This window comes from Callithrix jacchus, chromosome X (assembly GCF_049354715.1).
Source record: "Callithrix jacchus isolate 240 chromosome X, calJac240_pri, whole genome shotgun sequence".
NCBI classification, from domain to species: domain Eukaryota; kingdom Metazoa; phylum Chordata; class Mammalia; order Primates; family Cebidae; genus Callithrix; species Callithrix jacchus.
Window position 1 is genome coordinate 10,814,513 of NC_133524.1, and position 23,291 is coordinate 10,837,803.

A 23,291-nucleotide genomic window follows, 5' to 3' on the forward strand; every position below is an offset into this window, starting at 1 on the left:
AGGAAATAATTCATTGTGAAAAGTATTCAATAAAAATGTTAAATAGGAAAAATATGTTAAGCCAGTTTCTGCTGGATGAAGAAGTAAAGCAGAAACCTGAAAAGGGCAAATTTAAGGATGATGGGCTGGGAAATGTCCCGTCAGCCTCACAGTTTTACTTTTTGTTATTCAACTACGGCAGTTTAGGCCCAGTAATCTATTCCATTCCCATAAGACAAAGAAAAAAAGACTAATTTTGAGCAGCAGAAAACTGAATGGCCTCTAGGAACCTTCAAGAGGGCAGTGGAGATCAAGGAGAAATGAATGTCTTTGAAGAGGCATCTTAGATTGTTTTGTTAATACATAAAATCCTCTCTCTTTATCATGAAGAAGTCTCATTTCAAAAGGAAAATGCAAGTCAATGAGGATTAGTTTGGCTCCTTGGAGGTCAGAACTAAATATACAAAACTAATAATATGACACTGAAATAAACAAGAATGTGGAATTGCTCATCCGAGGGGATGATGTAACTAATATTGACATAATTTCCAAGCAGAAAAGCAAAACTAGGTCAAAGCACGTTGGCCTAACATAATAAGCATTTTTGTTTCCAGATTTTTACCATGTAGGCTGTGTCTGCGGGCATTAATGTCTTCTGTTATCAATGTTAGAGGCTGTCACAAACAATTCATGTCTTATCACTCTTTGTTAGTTAAACCAAAACAATGTAGTTTATATGTGAACTATTCAATTCTGACAGCTGAAATGTTAGAAAGAGGAGAAATATTCAGAAAGTGTCTCTTCCAGACTGAAAAGCATCAAGCAATAAATATTCATTATCTAATAGTCTGCGATCATGTTTTTATCTACTCAGAAAGTCATACTCGTCTCAATTAATTATGACTCCTTTCCCTCTTTTACTCAGAGCCGTACAGAAAGGGTAGCATCAATCTCATTAGAATTTCACTTTAAACATTGACCACTGAAAAGGAACTCAACTGAGTCACTCACCAAATAGCCAATTTTTCTCTGCCGCCTTCCCCATCATACATTTACTAAAACAAGTCACTTTCTTCTCTCTTCTGTGTGTTCCATTTTACCTTCCTGCACTATTTCCTCAAAGCACAGCTGATTAATTCATGGGATAAATGACTCATCTCACTCCCTAAACTTTCTTCTGTATAAATATAATCCTCCTATTTTTTACTGTCTGACATTTTCATACTTACCTAAAATCAGAGCAAAGAATATATATACAAAAGAAGCACAAAACCCAAATATAAGGTTATTTAACTATTTCGCTTTTATGGATAGTATTTTACACGAAAGATGATGTAGTCTTTCCTGAGTTGCCTCATTATAAACTATCATTCCATTCAAATTCTCTTGGAATTTATTATCACATTGAATTATAGCACATGACCTGAAAACATTCAAATTATATCTTAGTAGAAAGCATATGGTATAGTCACAAAAGAGAACGGGATGGGAAGTCTAGAGGACTTAGGTTTTAGGTGTAAACTCCCTCATATCTTGCTCCCAGATGGAGGGTAAAGTGTTTCTTGTGCTAAAATGTCAACCCAGAAACGCTAAACTTTTAACCGGTATTCTTAGTCTGGATTCCTAATATATTTCTTACGGAAGACTTGATCCTATGTAAGTAAATAAATCTCTATTAATAATATTTGGTGGTGCTGTCCATCTCCATATTACTTTATTTGGCCATTCATCTAATTATTAAATCAGCAGGTCATTCAATAAATTCCATTTTCCTAAAAAAAAAACCAAAAAACCCTTCCTCCTAATTGTTTGGGGAAGACCACTTCCAAATACACACAACCAAAGCAACACTCCAAAACCTGACATATGGCAGATACCACAGTCTACCACATAGACTCTTTGATAATATATCAGTCCTGTTGTTTCCATAAACTATCAAATGTCCCTGAAATTTCTGTTCTGTCATTTTAACTATAACTCTCAGTCTGTTATACCTACCAGCAATGAAAAATGCTTTGTCCAGCACAAATCTTGAACTTCACTATGAAAAATGTGGCCACCATCTACATGGAGAAGGCTTCGGTCTTCTCTCAGACACGCTATCTCAGTTGTAGAGTAATCATGGGCATGCCACTCACCTGGCAAAATTAAACAACTGCACATGGACCTAAGCCCTAAACCATCAGGCTGGGTTCAATGAGAGCAAGCACCAGATTCTATCTTGGCGATTAGGCTTTGAGCTATTGGAGGGCATGACCCATTTCTTAATTATTTCTGCAGAATAATTGAGCAGAGGTAAGCCAAGCTGCTTACCATGTTTTGGGTTGTGTTCTTGCTGGGAATACAACTGAACGGACTATCCATAGAGAGGGAGAGACTATGTATATAAATGAACTGTATATATATATATATAAAACCATATGTATATGTTTCAGTAATCATAAACTATGTTAATTTTCTCTACTATTGATCTATTCAGTAATCATAAACTATGTTAATTTTCTCTACTATTGATCTATTTAGTCCTCGCTGTTTCCCAGACCTTTCTAATGCCCTTTCTTCTTCATATCCCTTCTGATTTTAAGGAGCATTTTCCATTTTCTTTTTATTAAAATTCATCTAGCATGCGCCTGTAGAACACTTAATGATTCTTATTGTGTGCCAGACACTGGGCTTGGGTCAGGATTCAAAGGTAATTAAGATGTGACTCTTGCTGTGGAATAACTCAGTCCCAAGATAGGCAGATAAACAATTAAGTAGAAATATATACACCATCTCAAATACCCGTGTGGATTAGAGGCCACTACAGCTATTTTCTGTCTATTTATTCTAATCCAAGTAGACAGTGCTCAGCATACAAACAGCATACTTACAAACAACCCAAACCCACAAACACCATCATTCCCTCTCAATTTGGGGCCTGTGGCTCCCTGGCTGTTACTCACAAACACCCCCGTGGGTCCAGAAGTTCAGCCAGGATGCTGCGAAACAACAAATGAAGAGGTCTGACCCACAGACAGACATACCAGCAAGTTCTGTCTACCAAAGGCACAATCCTGCCCCCAAATATTGTCCCTGAAAGGAAAATCATGTGTTTTGTAGTTCCAGGCTCCACCGCCTGAAATTTCCACAATTAAAGATTCATCCTAAGTGTTAAAGGGCTAAGAGTCCTGCCATGTGGTAGAGACCACTGACTAGAGGAAACAGGAAAGTGGTTTGGAGGTGGAGAGGGGAGAGTGGGAAAAAGAACAATTATTAATTCACTAGATATTAGGACAGGACTGGGGAGATGCCCCAGTGAGACCAGAAAATATCAGCAGGAAGGAGAAGGAAAGCTGATAACTAGTACAAACTTCATTTTTCAAATATTGCCATGACTGGCTTATTACCAAAAGTGTGACAATTCTTTCTCCTCAGTTTCCATGCTGTATAACATAGTGGCATGTCATCAAAACCCATCACTTGATCTCACATTAATCAGATTATTTTTCACTGGAAAATGTTCTGGGTTTCAAACAAACTCCTAAACCATAAAGTATTCCTAGACTGGGGACTACCTATGAGTTACTTTTCCCTATTGAGAAAAATGAATTACTATTTAATACTTATGAGAAATTTACTTTATGTAGGAAGTCATAAATTTCTACAAATGGACATGTGGGTTAAAAATCAATTAAATTTCACAATTACAAATCACTTCTCAAATCTCCTGAGTTCAATAAGGTTTTGGATACCCCAATTTTTCAAGTGGATCCCTATCTATACAAATATAGATATTAATGGGCAGCCATTTTGACCGTGGAAAAACCTATATTGAGCTACTGGTACAATAAATAAAATGTACACCAGATCAAAAGTTCTTTGAGGGCAAGGACCTTACCAAAATCATGTTTGGAACCCAGAAAGTGTCCCGATACATTAATAATCATTTATAATGTAGCAGAAGATATTAATTCTGTAAATGCTCAGTAAATGTCATTGAATGACATAAAAAAGGAAGGACAGCCTTTTGTATTATATTCATCATAAACAGTCAACTGAATATAAGAAATTCAACATCCACTTATACTACAAATGATCAGCACTTCTTCCATGTTTACTCAGAACCTCTTTTTCATAGCACAAAGCAGGTAAGTTATTTTCTTTGGTTTGGTTTGTTTTTTCATGAAAGTCCTCTCTTGGCATTCTTCTCTGTGCCTCAATTTTCTGCACTCCTAACATCACCTAACCTTCTGTAGGCCATTAACCACCCTGATCTTGTGTCAATGGAATATTTTCCTGGGGTGGGGGGGTGGTGCGTGTGAATATTTTGGATCCAGATGGCTCCCTAAAGTTGTATCCTTTTTAGTTTAAAGATATTTTTATAACATGCCAGCTCATAAAACTGGGCAAACAAGTTTCTAGAACAAAACCCCTGAGCTCAGTTTTGTGTGAAATCAAAGGAGTTGATAATGAGCCAGAATCTTCCAGATAAACTGCCTTATATCTAAACGGAGATTAGATTGCTGTTTGACCTGGCTTTATCGCCCTTTCTTTAATCACAGCGTATTTGATATTCTCTTCCTTGAATGAACTCATTTTCATAGTAGCTTTGGTCACAAGATTAAAGAATCGCTAACTAATTGTTCCAAATAAGCAGAGCAATTCTCTCTGGCTCTGCCTCGGGCTCCCCGTAGTGAGTGCGCTGCCTGATCTTCAGACCAAGGGAACTTCAAGCCTGACCCCTGCAGGTGGATAAATGAAATGCACACCTCCAATCACATCCTGATCTTTCAAAGTCCCATCAAGTTCTGAAAATAAAAACGTTCATACTTAGTACAATAGGGATACTGATGATATTTATAAGATATATTGTACTTTCTTTTCATTGTATAAATTGCTTTTGGAAAGTAGCAACCACTTGTTTAAAAATAAGTTAAATTACGTCTGCAAAACACTCTGGTGCGGTTAGCCATTACTTCTTTTTGCCTGTTGAGAAAAATCCAAATGATTTGATTGAACTGGGATCCTCAAATCATGCGGGTTAAAAATGTCCTGATTTGCCCCCACCTTTTTCTAATCAAACAAATTACTCTTTGTCCAGTAACCAAATCTCCCCCTTTCACCAATGCGCAACCCAGGTTGCCATAGTTACTTTGGATGTCTATTTACCACACAAACGATCAAAGCCAGGAGACATCCACATACGCACTTAGCCTTAAAATTTGCTGGAATGTCTGCGGATAACATGCAACTACCAATTAATGGATTTGCTTGTAGCCTATGTGGTCTGCAGTCAAGTGAACTACAAACACGACTCAAAAATATATATATATATTTCAAAGTGACCAACAAGGATCTTTTAACTGACAGCAAGTCTTATGATTATAACATTTGCTGAGAAAGAGATAGTAGGGAAGAAACTAAAATTTTAACATATGTTGAAGACATTGCGCTCTCTAAACCATGTGCAAAAACTTAAAACATCTGTTGAAAGGGAACATTTCTCAGATGCATATTTAAAATTCCGGTTAGTTACTGTATCTTTCTATTAGATGTCATAAAAACTGCCTGATCTCAATGTTGGGACAAATGAGAACAGAACTGCCTTTTGAACTGTAGAGTCTTGACTTTCAAATGAAGGAAACCATACAACATACTTGGGACATAATATACTTGCCAGTTAGAGAATGATAAGAAAAAGAATGCTGTAAGAAAGATTCTATTTTAATCCCTAGAATGCCATGTGAGATCCTAAACCTGCCCAGGTAGTCTTTCTGGGTGTGTGAGTATTCATCCCCAAACTTGCCCCTAACTTGCTGTGTCTCTTTATACTTAACCTTTCTCTGCCTTCGTCTCACCATTTGTTCAACGAGGATCAAATTGCCACCTCGTTCTTTCCTGGGGATGTGGCAGAGAATAAATAGACTGTGTTTGTAAAGGACTTTCTAATCCTCAGAGGAAAGATTAATACGAAGACTTTCATTATTAAGCCAGATGTCCTTGGGCATTTTAATTCCAATCCAAAGAATGCAGAACGGGCTAATCAAACAGATTCACAGCTTCCTTGAAAGAGCAGCATCCTGGCCTTGCAAGAATTTAGCAGCTACATTACTCATTTTGTTCTAGTAGATCAGAAACACAGCATGCACCTTCTTCTCTTAGAGTTTTTCTCTAAAGTTATCAGGATGTTAAAAACACAAAATATGTCTAGTAGACAATTTTGTCTAGAGAATCTGATTTTTTCCCCCAAGCTCAAGAATGAACTATTTGTTCTTCTCATGTGTTGGGACAATGGGTGGCTTGCCATGTGGGGAGGATATTTGCAGTTGCGGGAATGCCACAGGCAAACCTGTTGTTTTTGGCCAGCCTTCTAGAACAGGTGGCCATGCTTTTCCTTTGGCCTGGGAACAGACCAAATTCCTTCTTAAGAAGGTTCAGAAAAGTTTACCGTTTATGATCAGAGTGCAGAGACAGGTTGGCATATATTTTTAAATTACTTCCTGATCAAGGTGAGTCAGATTTATACTTTTCCTTGGCCTAACTCAGCCATGGCCTTAGGAACCCTCAAAGAACACTATCTTTCTACATCATTCCTTTTCTGCCAACCTGGCAGAAGCCCAAACCCCTCTGAATCTTATAGCTAGTCAAACAGTTTTCTAATTCTGCTGGCAATTTCTGGCTACCCCAAATTTCTGGCTATCAGTGGCAGGCAGCAGTATCTTCTAGGTTGCCACACCAGTGTACACCATTTGTGCAGCCCTAGGGACAGATCACTCAACAGCAAAGAGATTGAATTTCATTGCTGAGCTGATGACACACAGGTCTGTTTGATAGTTAACCCTGTAAATCCAGCTGGAGCTGCTGGGCTGAGATGACAAATTGGCTGGTGGGTGCGATTCATTTACCCTGCCTGGATCAAATAGTCAAGTTTCCCCATGAGAAACTCAAACAAAGTAGGGATCAACCTATGCCAATAACGCTGCCATCTCATTCCTCCCTACATTCTTGTTCTGGCTGCCATGGAACAACATGTTAGACTCTGGAAACTGTCCTCATTCTTTGGATGAACGATGATCCTGCCTGTCTCCTTCATCTCCTCCCTTGTTCCATCCCACCCGCTTTCCAAGTTCTGAACAGGCCAAAAAATATATATATATATATTAGACATACAAAGCTGTGAGATAAAAAGTTGTCCATTCATTAAATAACTAAGGAGTCACTACATGTGTACTTATGCCCCTAAAACTTCAACACTGAGCTGTTTTTCAAGTTCACTCACATGAATGCCACATACAAGCTGGGGGAAGCAAGCCTTGGGCATAAGGCATGGAGACTGCCGTGGTTCCTGAGGAACCGTGTGGGAACAGGGATTCTGGAAGCTGAGCTCAGACACCACCGAGGAGAGGACAGGTGGCTCTGCGCAAGATCAAATAACTTCTTTGTTCCAGCTAAGGACCTTTGTCAAAAATGTTTTGCGTTCCCCTTTTTCCTTTTCAATCCTTTCCGATTAGACTTCTCCTTCTTTTTCCTCATCCCATTTTGGCAGGCATTAAAAGTATGAGGTTGGACTGTGAGTTTGCAAAACTTAAAACGAGCGTCCTCCCCACAGTCCCTAACAGGGAAAGGGCAATTCACGGCACTCAGACAGTACTTGCTCCTCCGCAAGAGCTTTCCTGCACTCACTGAAACTTGCCAAGCAGGCTTGCTGAGGGAACAAGTGAGGGGGCAAGAAGCAGGAGGGTTAGCACTGACCATTCCACAGTTTGATGGGGGCTCTGCTTCATCTCCCAAGGCTGCGGGATAAAGAGTGTTCTAAACCCCTCGCCTACTTTCCTAAATGGAAAGCTCACTTCCCTCAAAGTGTGCAGGGTGGCGAGCGCCCAACCCACTTAAAAGAAAAAGTGAAGAGCTTTTTGGTGGCGATACAGATGCTAACTTTCCCAGCCAGATTTATTCAGAGCTGGTAAAAGCAATAGCACTCCTCTTGGAATCCCTGCCCTTCCAACCTATTGGCAGGTTTTTCCAGCCTTGGTTTCTCCTTATATGAATATTGATCTTGATATTTAAAGATTGACATAAGATTGTTCCATAACTTTGATTGAGTTGTAAAGCACACCCTCTCCTTGGCTTCCTACATCCACTTTTTCTTTCCTTTTCTTGCTTAACAGCAAAGCTATAAACCTCTTCCTGGGCTGATAAGGAATTTTATCATCATGCCCCAGAGCCACGGAAGAAGCTGTTGGTTTAGAATTCTTTTCAAAGACTCATTTAAGTAATCCCCCAGCCCTTTCTCCACTCACTGCTTTCAGGGCTGTCTTCTCACGTCCAGAAGCAATACAGTTTCCAAACTGCTAGAACAGAAAAACAAATTTGCATTTTTCTGGAAGGGCTGTCTGTGCTCATTTCAAGCTGGTTCCGCCTTCTCCGCCAGAAACGCAGTAAGTGCTCAGAATGCGAAACCAAAATGAGATAAGCGGCCCAGTGAAATTCTTTTTCAGGACATTCAGTTGTCTTTATTCCAGCCCAAAGCATAGCGCAGAGGCACTAAAAGCTCAAGATATATTCTGCACAATACATTCCAGCGGCTGCAAACTGGAATTGATTTACATATATTCTACAAAATGCTCGTAAGCCCTTTACAATGAGTGCCTGACATCAACCACCATTAGAGGCAAAAGTGGGGGCGGGTGGCGAGGACCTGACCGGGATGGCTCAGGTAATGTGCTTCTTTGGCTGTCTCAGGAAAATGCAGCCCCGTCTTTCCACCAAACGCATCGACTATGGCCAGACGCCTGCTAACTGAGCAAGCTCTCGAGAGTAACAGGTCGCAGGGGTCCCGGGCGGCGCCCGCCTCCTCCGCCGCCAGCGCAGCCGCCTGAGCTTACCTGCCTCATGTTTAGAATCCCATGACCCATCCGGCAGGGAGCGAGCTGCATCGGAGCCCACGCCGCAGTCTTCAGAGTGGAAAACGCCGAACCCGACAGGAGCCCGCAAGACAAAAGCAAGCCGGCGAAATCTACGGGCAGCAAAGAGCACGTTTTCGTCCTCTTTTTCTTTGATCTGTTGCTACACGCACTCTGCCCGAGACAATGTCAAGTTTCTCAACCTTTTCTCCCCCAGCCTATGAAAAGTCGGTCGCAGGGAAGCGAGGACCGCCTGGCTCTTATTTCAAATCTGTTCTCAGAGACGTCGTAGGTGGCTGGCTTGGGCCGCGGAGGAGCTTCGCCAATCAGAAGCAAGGGGGTGGGTCCTGGGAGCCAGAAAGCCTGCGTCCTGGGAGCCAGAAAGGCTGCCTCCGCGAGGATTAGGGGAGCTTTCAGGATTCAAATGACTGGAAGCAGCTGGAAACAGTGTCCAAAGCTCCAAAAGTAAAGGATGAGTTCCATTCTTATCTAACAGCTCTGGTTCTGCTAAAAGCTTAACTAGCTAAGGGTCTTAAACCCTTGCATTTTAAGACCTCTCTAACAGCGTTAAAACATTTGGAAGGTGCAAAATTATTTCAGCCAGAAAAGTTCAACACTCAGGACCCAAGGGTATTTTTAAAAGAATATCTTGCACCGACGCCTTACTTTTGCAAAAGACTGGGAAGGAAACCAAATTGTTATGCGTAACACCTTAACTAAAACGAACAATCCAGAAAGGATTGTTACCTACCTCCTCTCCATATAGATTAACTGTATATTCAATCTAACAAAAATAAATCTTAATGGGAACGTGCACACAATTTGTTTGAAATGCAGCAAATGAACAACAATCTTTACCTATTGACAGTCCGAGGCATAATTTCAAATAACAATATTGTCATTACAACAATAAACACTGACATTTTGTTCAGAAAAGAAAAAAACAACCTTTTTCTATGGTTTGGCTTCCCTACAGGGTGGATCTGTTGAATTTATTAACAGGGACAAGCTGGACATCACCTTGGCAGGATTGCAGGAGACCTGGAGAAGTAGTTGGCTTCTTAGAAACAAACTCAGACTCAAAGTTTCCAAAGTTTGCTTTCTCAACGCCATATAAGCAGTAACTTTTTTCAACTCTTAGCCAACATGATTTTAATGTAAATCTACCTTTTGGATTTCAAGAAAGTGCAAGTTGAGCAAAAAGTACTTTGTGTATAACCAGTAGCATATTTTCCCCCAAGAAATGACCGCAATTTTGTGACAATAATTCAATAAAGATTTTAAATGTTTTGGTATTAGAGGAAAAAAAACTTAGAAAATAATGAATTGGTGGCTTCAGGAGTGTCATCTACGTGGGTTCAATACATTGGGAGCTCTGCCCAGTTCTATGAAAATGTGCTGGCCGGATAACTGGGCCTGGAAGCCCATAGCCCTAGCCCCCTGCCTGAGTAGCCTAAGGAGCCACATAGTGACACCAACTGACTTCAGTCCACTTCTTGTACTTTTACTTGAGAGGCCTTCATATGATGCACTTCAGGATTTCTCAATCTCAGCACTACTGACATTTTGGGCAGGAGAATTCCTTGTCATGAGGGCTGTCCTGTGCACTGTACGATGTGTAGCAGCATCCCTGGATTCTGCACACTAGATGCCAGTAGCACCCCCACAGCCGTGATGACCAATAATGTCTCCAGACATTACCAAATGTCTCCTGGGTGATGAAATCACGCTTTGAAAGGTTGGTCCTTAAACTTGAGGGTGCAAGGAAACCTCTGGGGAGATTGTTAAAAATGCAAATCCCCAGGCCCCTGCACCAAAAGAATCTGATTCAGTAGGTTTGCTGAGGAGCCTGAGAATCAGCATTTTATCCCACTGACAAAGGACTCTGATTCACTTTGAGATATATTGCCTGTATCCCTGCTCTAGTATGCCAGCCACAGGACACAGGAAGCTATGCAGGGCTGCTGCCATTAAATACCACTGGAGTTTAGTCACATGGCACATCTGTTTATCACCTTCAGTAGAAGCTACAACTGCATCTGCCTTCTGCTTTCATCACCTCAAAGGTAAATATGAGCTGGGATTTCCTCTCTCAAGGGCTGTGCCCTTTTAATGTTCCTTCCATTTTTATTCTCCCTTGACTCATTAACCAACTATCCTATAATCTCAAATGTCACCACTCATTCGTGGTTTCCCCAAATACCTCAAGAAAAATTAATCCTCTCCATCTTCTATGCTCTTAAAGCAAAATGCCCTTATAAAAGAGATTTCAAGGAGCCTGTTTGTCCCTTGTGCCATGTGAGGACAAAGCAGCAAGGCACCACTATGAATCAGAGAACCCTCATCAGACACCAAATCTGCTGGTAGCTTGATCTTGGACTTGTCGGCCTCCAGAACTATGAACAATAAATGTCTGTCATTTATAAGTGACGCAGTCTAAGGCACAGTATTTTGTTAGAGCAGCCTGAACTAACACAGTGCCATAAAATATGCTGCCTCCATGATTCAGAAAACCTCTAAAAAAATGAATGGTTGGGATACACAAAGTCTGCTTTTTCGTTTACAAATAAACAAATAGAAATGTTTAAAATTCTGAATGAAATAAATGGTCCTTTGGAGGCTGTTCATTGAGTGAGGATTTGACTCACCTATTAGAAATAGTGAGGCCAGGTTCAGTGGCTCATGCCTGTAATCCTAGACCTTTTGGAGGCTGAGGAGAGCGGATGATCACTTGAGCTCAGGAGTTCGAGACCAGCCTGAGCAACATGGTGCAATCCTGTCTCTACAAAAAAAATTAGCTGGGTGTGGTGGTATGTGCCTGTAGTTTCAAGTACTTGGGGGGCTAAGGTAGGAGGATCACTCAAACCCAGGAGATTGACACTACAGTGAGCCTAGGTTGTGCCACTGCACTCCAGCCTGGGTGACAAGATAAGACATTGAAAAAAAAGAAAGAAAGAAGAAAAGAAAAGAAAGAAGTAAAATGAGTAAAGGAACTTGCTCTACCAAACTAACAGATGTTCTGGTCCCAAATCTGCAATTAACAATGTTTGCAAATGTTAGCTGAAAGGATGTTGTAAGTTTTGAAAGCTCTTCTTCAAAAAACAGCAGCCTAGTTGATAATCTTGTTAGTTATCTGCAGGTTTGGTTATCAACAGACCTCGTAGCAAACCTAACATAGTTTCTGGGTGGATAGTCCTGTACAGGCGGCACTACTCGGGCACGCACAGGCATTGGTATAGCGCCCTTGGAGAATACCTAACAGTACTTGTGCCACCTCTCTCAGTGTTCTCTTAGATCAAAGAACATGGAGTGAATGTTTGTGTGAGTAAAAAATGGCTGAATATCAGCAATTCCACATAGATGATTTTAGTCTGTGTCAGGACATATGAGAAGTCAATGAAAATCAAGCTAACGTTGTCTATGCAGCCACCTGGAGAGTGCCCAGTACAAGTGCATAGACTTTGGGAGCTATGAAAAGAGCAAATTTATTCTCCCTCAGAGGTTTCAGAAATCCAGTTGCTTTATTATGGGGACAGAGGGAAATTTATGAAATATTGTGTTCAAGGTGATTAGTAAAGTTAATAAGTTGATAACAACAAGAGTCCCCACTTAGAAAAAAAAATCTTATCTATAATTCTTATAGAAAGTCACAAAAAGAGGAAGAAGTTTCTACTCCCTGTGTACAGGTAATCCTTCAATTAGTTTCTTTCAGTTGGTTAAGGGAAACAATGTGACATACCACAAGGATGGGTCAAATAAGACTTGGAGTCAGTTTTCTGTGGTGACTTGGTCACTAACTGGCTAATAGACCTCAGGTAAACCAGTCAATATCTCTAAGCCCAAGATTTCTCAGGGGACAATCGGACAGATTGAATAAAATAATATATTGGAAAGTGTGCCCAGTGCAATCACCATCACTTGTCGTGTGAATGTGTTGGATGACCAACGCTGGAAAAAAGGGAAGAAATCTATGAAGTCAGAAATTGACCCTAAGCTTGTTGTTTCCTCACTAGAAAATTAAGGAATCAAAGCAAATCATGCCATTTTAAATTTTAATTAAGCCTTTCAATTTAATAATTCTATGCTTTTAAAGGTGAAATATTTTAACAGCATCTAGTTTGTGTTAATTGATTAAATATAGCAGATTATTCATTATCTACCCTTGAGTAATCTTGTAAATGGTTTATGCATGAATTTTTAAGGTTTTCATTTTATTTCATTTAACTGTATTACTTTCGAAAAACTTCTTTTGAAACAGGGTCTCACTCTGCTACCTAGGCTGGAGTGCAGTGGCATAATGGTTATATGACCAGCTCACTTCAGCCTCAACCATCTGGACTCAAGTAATTCTCCCACTTCAGCCTCCTGAGTAGCTGGCACCAAAGGTGCATGTCAGCATGCCTGGCTATTTTTTTTTTTACTATTTATAGAGGTGGTGGTGGGGTCTTGCTATGTTGCCCAGTCTGGTCTTGAACTCCTGGGCTCAAGTGATCCTTCTGCTCCAGCCTCCCAAAATTGTTATGCATGAATTTGGCAAGGGCTTCTTATATCCTCTCCCTGTGGTCGAAATCTCCACTCCCAACTGAAATTTCTACTTCATTTCAATACAATAATATCATACTTCCCAAGAGTAATTCTTCAATTTCTGTCATCTATTTTTACTATAACTTTGTATTTAAATTTGAAGGGGAAATTTATTTTAATTATTTTTTAACTGATTGCCTGTATCAGTCAGGGCTCACCAGAGAAATATAAAATAGGCTTATGTAACTGTGGGGTGTGGCAAGTCTGACATGCATAGGGCAGGCTGGCAGGTGCTGGCTCTGTAGACTTAAGGCAGAATTTCTCCTTCCTCAGGGAAACCTCAATTTTACTATAAAGGCTTTAACTAATGGGGTGTGGCCCACCTACATTATCAAGAATAATCTCCTTTATTGAAGTCAATTGATCATAAATGAATTTTCATTGTATATGTATCTTCAATATACCTTCATGGCAACACCTAGATTAGCATTTGGTTGAATAACTGGGTACCACAGCCTAACCAAGTTAACACATAAACCATCATAAGGCCCATGCTCAAACATTTGTATGTCCATTGCAACAAGAGTATATGGTCAGTCAATAAATGTTTACTGAATTGTTGTGACTAATAATAATTTAAAAACCTCCATTAGTAGAAGGCTGTCTTCTTTATCAATAATAAAATTTTGCTAATAGATATATCATATACTTATCAACTGCAACACTGGAAGGTAAGAGCTCTATTTTACTTAATTTTGAGATTAAATGATTTCTAGCTGGCAGTTCTTTACCAAGTCATACTATCAATCAAATGTCAGAATATAATGCAATTATTTTCATACCAAGGCTCAAAATTTTTGCCTCCCATGTACTTTTTCTTTGGAAACCACTCAAAGATGTGTTTTAGCAAAATGAGGGTGTTAAACTAAGAAAGATAAGTCAATGAGACTCAGAAAATAGAGGAAGCAACATAAAAAGAAGCAGGGAAAGTCCAGGATGATAACTACATAATGATCATGCAGCTGTGTGCAGCATCTTAGAAAGGCCTCATCTAAATTGTAGGAGGAGGATGGAGGACTCCTGGAGGTAGGACTCTGGGGAAAAAATGATACTATAGATTACATTTGATGGCAAACAGGTACACATAAATATAAGCAACAAGTGAGGCCATTATTCACTCCAGGAAAAGCAAAAGAATGCACATGCACACAAAACGAAGGACTACTACAGAACAGTCCTTAAATTGGCAGTGATTTCTGATATAGATATTATGGCAGAGACTCAGTTTACTTGGGGCAGAAATGTGGTCAGCTGAAGAACATTTCCCAGCCCCCTTCGTAGCTAGCTATAGGTGATCATATGAAACTATTATGAATTTTTGTTTTTTAGAGAGGCTAGGTCTCACCACGTTCCCCATGCTGGAGTACAGTGGCTGTTCACAGGCACACTCATATTGCACGCAGCCTCAAACTCCTGGGCTCAAGCCGTCCTCCTGCCTCAGCCTCCCGAGTAGCTGGGAATACAAGCTCATACCACCGTGTCTGGTAGGCCTATGAAATTTTAATAGAAGCTATTGTGTGCTATATAGGGCTTTTGAGAAAGCCATTTAAAGGGAACACACACTGTTTGCTCTTTGCCCTTCCTGGATTTCTCCACCAGGAATGGTTGCAATGTCTGAGGGACTGGGGACTTTCTGTAACCATGACGAGGATAGAACACCTAGTAAAGCTGGATAACAGATAAGATTCAAGGATCTTGGATTTCTGATGACATCTTAGAGCTTCCAAATGAGCCCTAAGTTTCATGTTCTATGGAAAAATAAATTGCTAAATTGTTTGAGTAAGTGTTTTGGGACCTGTGGTACTAGATGAACATAATTCCTGACACCATTATATTGGAAGAATGTGGGACTGGGATGAGGAGGGCTAATTCCTTTTTGATCATAGATAGAATGTTAAGAAGAATGTCCAAAATTCATAAACCAGGAAAGAGCAGTAAAAACATATTATGGGAAATATGGAGATATATGCCAGAGGAGATATTTGCCATTTGAAAGTGATTGTCCTAGGGTAGAGTGGGATGGAACAGGGATTACTGTTTTTCATTAAGAGTCTTTCATACATTTGTATGTTAAACATATACTACATTGATAAAATTAAAATTAGTTTAAAATAAACAAAAAGATACTCTCTGGTTATAAAATCAATTTCTTGTTCTTAAAGTCACTTCCTGTGAACTAGCAGTATTTTATTATCATCTGGCCCATAGATGACCAAAGCGTCATGGTAGAGCTTCAGAGAAATTACGTGCCTAATGGCCCATTCTGAACCCCAAGTATAATATCATCACTTCGCGCACATATGACCTGATTGGCATTTTCTGTTTCCACCATTACAGCTTTAATTTGTTCAAGGTTTATGATTGTTTTGCCACATGTAGCCAGAAATACATATAGAGGGTTCTGATCCAAATTGCTTTGGACAAACATTCTTTTAGATCTCCAGGAATGAATATTCTATATCCAAGATCTCTTAATAATTCATTAGAGTAATCAAAAACCACCTTTTGTTCTAATTCCTAATTGGCATCATTCTTGATTTAAATCTCTTTTTTTGTGGGTTTTAGTATGACTAAGGAATAGCTGATTACTCTTCTTCATATTTAACCATTTTACTTCTTATCCTTATTCTTTTATCTCACTTTGCTTATATGTGAGAAATATTAGTCCCTCAAACCTTTAATATTTTAATGCACAAAGCTGATTTTTAAATTAGCATTAGAGATTAAAAATATTAACTTTCATGAATCAGATCTCATTTTTTGTATATTAGAAACAAGCAAATCAGGTTGGATCATTGATAAGCATGTGGACATAAGGAAGTGAATAACAATTTTAATCAAAAGAAGCTTTGAACAGGATTTGTGCTCCTTGCTTATAAAAAGTCAATGCTTTATCTTTTAGATTGGTACACAAATGCACAGAAAGATTGCCAGGATAGTTGTGTTATTTCTGATTGGTGAAAATCCTCTCCCACTTCACAAATACCTGGATCTAAGATGGTAGTAAAGATAAAAACCACTTAGGAATCATGGTCTATGTGTCTCTTTCCTTTGTTACACACAGATCATGTTGGTTTTTTGTTAACATTTTTTAATGGCCAAGGAAATAATATATACCCTTATTTCCTTATAACTAGGTAGCTTGTTTTAAGGTTGTTTTCTGTTGAGAACCACTTATGAAAATCAGCACATAGCGAGGTAGGCTTTCCTATATTATTCCCCTGATGCAAAATAAACATATTTAGCCATGGCAAGAAAAAAATGCAAACATGTGTATCAGTGCCTCAGCTTTTCCCATATTGATTAAAGAGATCTAAATGTCTGAGAAACTGCATTCGAATGAGGCTTCATTTTATTTCTCCTTTGAGTTATTAATTTACAAAAGGAAAGGCTTATATTGCCTGTCTACATTATCTTATAAATAGCAATGCTATGTAATATTATTTTAATGTGAGTGATATAAATAGTATCATACAATGAACAAAATAACTATTCTTATTCATAGCATTATTTAAGTTGTACCACAATGCCCTACTGATATTTGTCCTAAACTCTGTGGAAAAAAAAGACAATTTTGTTATGGCCATCTTTAGAAACCAACCAATTCACGGGTAGGTGGACTTTTCTTCAACTGGACAAATTCATTTAGCCCAATTAAGGGAATTCAAAACCAGCTGATACACCACACACTCAGAGGTCTAATGAGATAAAAATATGACTACCTACATCAGAGAGATGTGCAATTTAATATCATATAATATAACCCACCAGGTGGCATTTGTGCTGAATTAAAAGTCAGGCAATTAAAAAAAATCCCATATCTATCATGGACCAGTTATACATCAGGCCCTCTTTGGAGATGCAGCAAGTGTACAGTTGGCATATGGGACACTGGAATCTATCTCTCAAACTCCAGAACCCGTACTCTTTCCAGCATGTTCAGCATGTGGTGCTGCCATCCTAGTTCAGATGCAGGTCCCCTTTGGAATGAGGCATCAAAATGCAGTATGCTCATGACTCTCACAAACACTCCTTCAGCTCCTGTGCCTCATATGGAGGTGATGGGGTTTACCACTTAGATGGTTCTAAAATCCCCAACCTCAATCTACCTCCAAAAGTTTCTCATGTTGCACCTTCAAGATGAGTCAGGAATTTGCCATTATATTTGGAAGCAAACTGAAGCATTTTAATGATTTTTTTTTGAGACAGCCTCACTCTGTTCTCCAGGTTGGAGTGCAGTGGCAAGATCTTGGCTCACTACAACCTCTGCTTTCTGGGTTCAAGCTCTTCTCCAGCCTCAGTCACTTGAGTAGCTGGGATTACAGGTGGGTGCCACCATGCCTAGTTAATTTTTTTTTTTTTGTATTTTTAGTAGAGACAGGGACTCGCCATGTTGGCCAGGCTGGTCTCAAACTCCTGGCCTCAAGTGATCCACCAGCTTTGGCCTCCCAAAGTGCTGAGATTATAGGCATTAGCCACTGAGCCTAGCCAGCACTGGAATGATTTTTAGTTACCTTAAATGGTTCTCCAAATTTGGGCTGTGTTCATCCAATCAATCATAGGTAGGAAAAAACAATGCATTTGTCTGTTAAGGGAGTAGCCCTCATGGAAAAAGATGTTGGTATTGTGCTATGCAGAGGAGGATTTGGATTTTAGGGCTATTTCTCTAGGACTGTGAATGAGGTTTTCCTTCTCTATTCATAATTGCTCAATGATGCTCCTAGTGGAATACATTTGTGTGATTCATTTCCACAGTTAGAAATGCAGCCTTGGAGCACTTTCTTTTATTCACAGCTAATTGGTGCATCAGTGTTCTAGCCATTGATTTCATTAGCAAGACATAAATAGATATGTGTATATCTTTATGAATTGATTTTCATCACTCCCAGGGAATCCAAAGATCTCAAGTGTAGAGACAAGTGCTTCCTATAAGAAAAAGAATCTGAGAGGCTCTCATGCCTTAACCATACGCCAACAAAGATGGTACACCTTCCTTATGCCAGAACGATCATAGGAATTCAGTAAGTATTTATGGACTACAGCTATAACACCCTGAACATGCCTGAACTCATCAGTAAGTATTTATTTATTAAGTATTTATTGGGTGTCTACTATGTGCCAGACATTGTTCTAGGCGTTGACAATATAGACAGGTACAAATAGGTTAAGTACTGCTGTCATGAGCATATTTTCTAGTGAAAGGAGATAGACAAACACATCAACAAATAAGCAGAAAGTAGGTCTGATGGTGATGGGGCTATTGTAAGTGGGGTAAGGAGTGTCAGTGGGGTGAGGAGTTTATATTTTTTATAGGGTGATATTTTAGCAGAGTCCTAAGGAAGTGAGGAAGCAAGACTTTCAACTGCAGTGATAAATGGGGGCAGAGTTATCCAGGCAGAGGAAACAGTGATTGCAGAACCTGTGAAGCCAGGGCGAACTCGACCAACACAGGAAGGCTGTGGAGGTTGGAGCAGAGGGAATAAGGACTACAGCAGCAGGAGCTGAGGTCTCAGGAATGTGTCTGAGTGTGTGTGTGTGATGGGGGAGAGTGGTTGTGGGTGGGTGTTGGTGGGGCAGTGTTTGCAGATCCTGTAGGATCTGGTAGATCACTAGAAGGACCTTGTGTTTTCCTTGTAGTAAAATGGGAAGGTTTCAGATCTCAGGAGTGACAATATCCAACTGACATTATAGAGCTGTCTGACTGCTAGACAGAGAGCAGCTTGCAAGGCATGAAGAAGATGTTAAGAGATGTTAAGAGATGATTGTGGATTGGGTTGGGGGTGACACTGGAGGTTGGGTGACTTGGGGAGTTTCTGAATAGATTTTGATGGTACAGTGAGTGTGTGGCTTGCTGATGGAATGTGTCAGATAAAGAGCAGAAACAAGGTTTTCAGAGTCTTTCCTGGGACAGCTGGGAGAATGGAGTCACTATTTACTGAGATGGGGATGACTGCAGGAGGAGCAGTTGATAGGAGGGTCCACCACCTTGCTTCAGTGTCCTGTGGGGTGCGGCAGTCTGGAGGCTTTGTAAAATCATCCAGATAACAAAAAGGTCCAGGGATATTTGGATCACACCCAAAAGTTTATACTATACATGAAAAAAACTGAACATAAATACTTGATTTATTATTCCCAATCAATGCAGTAGAGCACTGTGGCTAGCAGCACTAATGCTGGAAACAGCCTTAGTCCAAATATCAACCCTGTCACTTAACAGCTGTGTTAACTTGGCCCATCTGCTTAATCTCCTTCAAAGTTATTGTGAGAATTGAATGAGGTTATTTGTTTAAAAAATAATAGTTATTTAACATTCATTGAGTGCTTATTAGAAGCCAGACACTGTTGCAAGCATGTTTAATCTTCCTTCACCCCATGAGAAAAGGTACTAATATTATCTCAGTTTTCCAGAGGGGAAAACTGAGGCACAGAGAGGCAAGGTAATTTGCCAAGGTCACACAGCTAGGAGGCCATAGATACTAGTTTGTGCACTCAGGCTGACTAGTTTCTGAAAACATGCTCTAACCATAGAACTATGAGAACACAGCACACAGTAAATACTCAAAAACAGTAGATTGTATTATGATCAGGTAACTCATAAAACAAAAACATCAGTCAGCTGTATGTTTATATGACTCCATGTGTAATCATTGCATGACTCAGTTTCCATTGTGCATCGCTTTCTCCAGCTCTATTTTGGGTACGTAGCCCATGTTCTTCCTTCTTTGATATGGTGAAGTCTTTGCTGAGAAAATCAGGACAAAACCTTTATCATTTGAAAGTTCGCTTTAAAAATGCTTGAGGCACAGGAATCCTTAAGAGTCATAAAATCCATCACAAGCATGGATTTTTTTTTCCTGTCATTAATGCCATTTAGGGCTGTAACGTATTTACCTACGTCCCAGATATGGAACAGGAAGCAATAGTTCAGACACACTTCTAAGTAGCTCCAGGGCAGGCAACAATGTCTGACAATAGCTCTCCAAATTTGTCTTTCCTTTGAATCATGGTGCTCACCCCTCAGCCCGAAAATGCTTTCAGATGGTACCTTACTGAGCCTCTGCACCTTTTTCTTTCAATTACACTTGCATTGTCTGGCCTAATGAGTTTCCAAAGCTAGTTTTCATTTCATTTAGGGCATATTTTCAGATGTGTTAAATTAATTGGTGCTAAATAAAAGATAGCCTGACCCCTGAAGCTTCTGGCGAATACATTCCATTAGGAAATGTACTATTTTAACCGTCGTGTGTCTAAAAAAAAAAACCATAAATGAGCTATGCTGCACTTGTTTCTTGTGTATCTTGAGCAAGTCACTTAAACTCTCTGAGCTACAATTCCCTTATTTGTACAATGGAAGCATTAAGTTGCCTTGGCTGCCCATTGGAATCTCCTGGAGGAGATTTTAAAAGATACTGATGTCTGAGTCCCACCCCCAGAAACTCTGATTTAACTGATCTGGGCTGGGCCTTGGAGCAGAGAGTTTTTAAAAGCTACCTTAGGGAATTTTAATGAGTAGCCAAGGTTGAGAACCACAAATCAAGATCAGTGGTTCTCAAATTGGACTGGCATCAGAATCCCCCAGAGGGCTTGTTAAAACACAGGTTACAGGGCCCCACCCCAGAGTTTCTGATTCAGCAGGTCTGGGGTGGGGCCTAGAAATTTGCATTTCTGACAAGTTCTTAGGTGGGGCTAATGCTGTTGGTTTCAGAAATGCTTCTTTACATCAGGGGTCGGCAAACTCAGGCACTCTAGTCCAAGCCTGCCCACCACCTGTTTTTGTATGGTCCATGGCTTGAGAATTTTTTTTAACATCTTCAAATAGTTGAAAGAATCAAAAGAATTATATATCATAACATATGAAAAGTATGTGAAATTAAAATTTCAGTGCCCATAAAGTTTTATTGGAACACAGCCATGCCCATTCAGACTGTCATTAAACCACATGTGGGGCCTCGTTTTAACTGCACAGATTGTATGCCCAAGAAGCTGGCCCTGACTGACATCAACTAATTTAAGCTCCAAGCTTGATGTGTTTATCTCCTGAAGGGATCAGAATATGCCAATCCCAAATATGCGTCTTTGGCATGATAATTATTTTGAGCTAAAGCCAAATGAAAATCAATAGCTGTCGGAAGAGTTCTCTGCCCTCCCTCTGTCTGCCTAAAAGCAGAACATACATTTCCCTTTGAAGAAGGTGCCCCCTGTACCAGAGGGAGAAGAGTGACTTTTATCATTGAAGATGGGGAGTCAATACCAAGAAGAGTTTGTATAAGTAGACCTTACTCAAATAGTCCCTATTGTTCATTAGTTCCCCTATATATTTCCTAGTCATTTCCCCATACTTTATTATCACCTGAAGCCCAAACTCTTTTTCCTATGTTAAAAGGGTATGTAAGCCCCTGAGTCTAGCTGCTTCTTTTAGTTTTGCTCCTTTTCTGTGAACTCTTGTGCATGTACATTTTTTTTTCTTTTTTTTTGAGACAGGATCTCTCTCTCTGTCACCCAGGCTAGAGTGCAGTGACGTGATTATGGCTCACTGCAGCCTTGACCGACCTCCCAGGCCCAAGCATTCCTCCCACCTCAGCCTCCCGAGTAGCTGAGACTACAGGTGCACACCACCATGCATGGCTAATTGTTAAATTTTTTTGCAGAGGCGGCATCTCCCTATGTTGCTCAGGCTGGTCTCAAACTCCTAGGCTCAAGCGATCCTCCCGCCTTGGTCTCTCAAAGTGCTGGGATTATAGGCTTGAGCCACCAAACTCAGCCTTGTGCATGTAAATATTGATTAAAATTGTGTGCCTTTTCTCCCGTTAATCTATCTTTTGTTAGTTTAGTTTTCAGGCCCCCAAGCACGGAACAAAAGAAGGTTGATGAAAAGATTTCCTCCCCAATACTCCTCACCCAAGAAATGTGAGACATTGTTATTTGCAGACTCCTCACCTCACTGTTAGTCATCCCCCATTTCCCCCTCCCCCACAGCCCAAGTCACATGACATAACTGCATGAAAGGCTACTCCATCAGACAGAGAGAGAGTCTCTTGGAAACAGGATGACTTAAGTCAGATGACTTCACAATAGAAGGATTGTGGGTTATTACATGATCCTATGCCCTTTCTGGTAACAAATATCCATGAAATGACCATCAAAGATCCATATAGGGTAAGAATTGCAGAATAATTCCTACTGTGTATGCTAAATGAAAACACTAAGAAAAAAAATGATAGGCACTCTGGGGGCAGGAAGAACAGGATCGTTGATATTTATTTCTAAATATCTGAAACCCAAAGTTATTCCATGGTATTTTAATAAAAGTCCTACATGTAAGAATCTTTTGGTGATAAGAAAGACATGAAAACATATTTTACTGGAAATAAGCACATAAGTTGTAAAGTTTTTTAAAAGTCCCTTCTCCTGAATCATACCCCTGGTTAAATTTAAATCCAAGTAATATCAGCCAGTTAACTAATATGGTTTTATCTCTGTTTCTTTGGAAAGATGTGTATCCTTCCTGGTAACTATTCCCTTAACAAAGAGGTTGCTATGGATACATTTTTTTCTTAATTGAGTGCTGGTATTTTAAAACCTATGCAATTTAGTGTACTATATCTGGCCAGAGGGTTATACTAATTTAAGTGCCTGTCTTTAATGCGAACAATTTTTATCTTAATACAGTTGCTTCATGCATTTGTCATGCAGTATTCAAGAGCAATAAGAGAGAGCGTGGGTGTTCTTTAAGGAAAAGCAAGTAACATAAATATCGTAAACCCAGCTAACTGCAATTGAATCGGTAGATGCTTCACTCGCCTGGAATTCCTCTGTTCTTGGTGTGTTTTAATAATGAGTCAT

The 23,291-nt window shown here is 39.8% G+C and overlaps 1 protein-coding gene across 9 annotated transcripts in view; it reads right to left on the reverse strand.

Annotated features, from left to right (window-relative positions):
• The window catches only part of MID1 (midline 1), a 633,800-nt gene that overhangs the window by 164,183 nt on the left and 446,326 nt on the right, over positions 1-23,291 (reverse strand). For 2 of the 9 annotated variants that reach the window (XM_035289358.3, XM_078363502.1), the window contains exon 2: positions 8,847-8,977. The exons of 6 other annotated variants lie outside the window; for them this stretch is intronic. The gene's annotated coding sequence lies outside the window, so the exon portion shown is untranslated. Of the gene's footprint in view, positions 1-8,846; positions 9,144-23,291 lie in introns of those variants that run through there. One more of the 9 variants, XM_008988936.5, reaches the window with a different exon arrangement.